The 3,193-nt window shown below is 48.9% G+C and overlaps 1 long non-coding RNA gene across 1 annotated transcript; it reads left to right on the forward strand.

Annotated features, from left to right (window-relative positions):
- Nucleotides 1-1,728: 1,728 nt before the first annotated feature.
- LOC125398090 (uncharacterized) lies at nucleotides 1,729-2,831 on the forward strand. The gene is made up of 2 exons (XR_007231284.3): nucleotides 1,729-2,440; nucleotides 2,627-2,831. It is a non-coding gene; the product is annotated as an uncharacterized LOC125398090 (long non-coding RNA).
- Nucleotides 2,832-3,193: the final 362 nt, after the last annotated feature.

Raw genomic sequence — 3,193 nt, forward strand, 5'->3', positions numbered from 1 at the left:
ACTAGGCCAGTGATCACTCAAGCAGAGCCCTGAAGGCTGTAACAGGAAATTGGGATTTTCTCCAAGGTCCAGTGCAAAGCCTTCAGAGACCTCAAATCCAAGAGACAAGCGCTGTATATCTCTATTCGAGATGCTGGGTCGTCTGTGAAGAAAATGCAGGGAGCTGGGGAAGCAAATCTGAAGACAAAGTCCGGGACAAAGAATCCTGTGAAGGGGAAACGGTTGTCTAGGAGACTGCCGTGTTCTCAGGAGGCTCGGACAAGAGTCTGAAGCAGGTTAGTATGACTGCAGCATTCAGCAAGGCCAAGAGGACTCGGAGGGTCAGGGGCTCTGCAAAAGGAGAGAATTCAGTAGGTGGCTGATGGGCAAAGCCCAATGGAGGATGGAAAGGGGCATAAAAAGGTGAAGACAAAAGCAGAGGTGACTCCTACAGGGAGAGTTGCTATCGAGAACCACAGAGTTATAGTCTAATCACTGCCGGAGAGCTTGAGTCCTGGAAAGTGTGTGTGCATGCATGTGCATGTGTGCATACGTGCATGCCTCTGTGTGTGTGTGTGTGTGTGTGTGTGTGTGTGTGTGTGTGTGTGTGTATTAGCTTTGATTTGTTTCTTCATGAATGGTTCACCTTGTTTTCTGAGGCAGGCTCTCTCTGACCTGGAGCATGTCTGGTTGATGCATGCCTCTGTGTGTGTGTGTGCATGTGTGCATACCTCTGTGCTTGTGTGTGTGTGTGTGTGTGTTAGCTTTGGATTTGTTTCTTCGTGAATGGTTCACCTTGTTTTCTGAGGCAGGCCTCTCTGGCCTGGAGCATGCCCGGTTGACTTCCCAGCAAGCTCCAGGGATTCTCATCCCTGCCGTCAGCAATGGATCAAGTCCTCATATGTGCAAGGCGCTCTACGAACCGAGGTGTCTGTGGCCTCACAGGGACATTTTGCTTAAGCACCATCCGACAAGATAGTCTCGTGATGGGAATAATCTGTGTCTGCTCTTAGAGCGTTGGAACACACTTGAGGACCGACAGGAATCATGTCATGGGACCACTCAGATTGTCCCTGGGTAACTTTGACTCCTAGGTTCCTGCCACCACAATCTCCCCATTTTAAATATCCTGGTATTTACTCAAGCTTTTGTTTTGTAATAAAAAAAGAGCTCAGGCCAGAGAGATGACTCAGTAGCTGTAGGTGCGTGCCGCCAAGCCTGACAACCTAAGTTCCATCACCAAGATCCACATGGTGGGTAAAGTGAACCGACTCTTGCGGGTTGTCCTCTGACATAAATTAATGTAATAATAATAATAAAAGAAACCTTCCCTTATGGCCAGTTCTATAAATACTTCTAGGTGGGCCATTTTAATCTCCCTGTGTCTCTGTCTTTCTATCTAAGACTGAAATCTGGAGCAAGAATACTTCATTCCCACCCTCTTTAGAAACAAAGTCTCATGTAGTCCAGGTTGCCCTTGGAATCATTGTGTGGCCAAGGATAGAAAGCCTCGAACTTTGTTTTTGTTTCTGCCTGTGTATTGGTATGCATATGTGCATGTGTGTGGTTGCATACATGTGGGGATTTATACACACACATGTGCGTATGCTTGTAGAGGGCTGAAATTGATTTCTGGTGTCTCTCTCAGTCAATCCTCACTTTACTTACTGAGGTACAGTCCTCCACTGAACCCAGAGGTCTGGCTTGCTCGTCCTCTGTCTCACAGGTGACTGCCATGCCTGCCCAGCTGTTACGGCTTCTACATGGATTCTGGGTATCCAAACTCCAGTCAGTCCTCACGCTTCCAAGACAAGTGCTTTAGCTACTGAACTACATTTCCAGCCCGACCTTGAACTTCTGATCCTTCTCCTCCACTTCCCGCCTGCTGGGATTACAGGGATGTATGGCTGAATACAGACCATGCAATGCCTCGGATCAAACCTAGGACCGTGTGCAGGGCAAGCACTCTATCAACAGAACTACGTCTCCAGTTCCCCAGTTCCCATCTCCTAAGGAAAAGGGGACGCAGTCCTCAGGATCTATAGCAAGTGCAGGAAGATAAATGACTCAGAGCCCAGGTTTCAGAGGTAGCGAGTCAGGAGGGGTTCGATTCCCTGCCGTTCTGCATATTTGCTGGAAGGTCTTACGTGAATTACACCAGCCTCTCAGGATCTCAGTTCCTATGTGTGTTAACCGGGGATAATAAGACTGTAGGGTGTGGCGAGGATCAAAAAAGAACACATTGGCAGCCTGGCATATGATAGCCCAGTCCTAAATGTCACCTGTCATCACCAACAGCAGACATTAGAGAAAGGAGCCTTGGAGGCAATAAAAGGCCTCAGTGGGGGAAGCTTACTGGAGTCTCTGCCTCGAGGATGGGTTCATCATCTGGGAAGCGACTATGCGTGGTTCCTATGACACCAGAAGGCTCAAGCTTCGGGTAGCAGAGATCCAGATTAAGGTGAGAGAGTCTCTTACTCTGTGTGTGTGTGTGTGTGTGTGTGTGTGTGTGTGTGTGCGCGTGTGTGCGCGCACGTGTGTGTGTGCGTGTGTGTGTCCCCACCCTGGGAGAGGATAAAAAGACAAGAGGGTCTGGAGGTCTCCAATAAACATTACCTACTACTGGGTGACTTGTTCTTTTCTACAGACTAGCGTCTGCCAGAGCTGCCCACTTAACTCCCAGAGTCTGACTGATAGGTCCAAGCTGCAGCTGCCAGGCCAGCCGGGGTCTGCTTAGAACTTCAAATGAATGTTTCCAGATCCGCCCACTTTCTCCACAGATAAGTCTCCCCTGCTCCCGATAAAGGCTTTTGAAGCACAACTTGTCTGCTAACAACTGGCTTTTGATTGTGGCTGAGTTTGATCTTTATTTTGTCCTTATTCATCAGACCCCTTTAAATGGGTTCTTTCACACTCCTCAGATCAGCCTAAAGGAAACCCTGTGAAACAATGGCCCAATTCTCCCTGGCTTCAGGGAGTGAGCTGTCAAAGGGGAACACAGGGCCCTCCGAGGTAATGTTCACAGGGAGCTTCAAACATAACCACCCATGAGGAGAGCAGAGGCGCTACCTGGGCCAAGGCCCAGGGATGCTCTTCACTCCACTTCAAACGTAACACTTTCCCCCAGACAGTGACTTCTCCCTGGGAGCGTACAATGTCATTCGGTATCCAAAACCCCAGCATGACATAAAACCAGATGTGGCACTGAACATCT

The sequence above is a fragment of the Myodes glareolus genome, chromosome 5 (assembly GCF_982192425.1).
Source record: "Myodes glareolus chromosome 5, mMyoGla1.1, whole genome shotgun sequence".
Taxonomy (NCBI): domain Eukaryota; kingdom Metazoa; phylum Chordata; class Mammalia; order Rodentia; family Cricetidae; genus Myodes; species Myodes glareolus.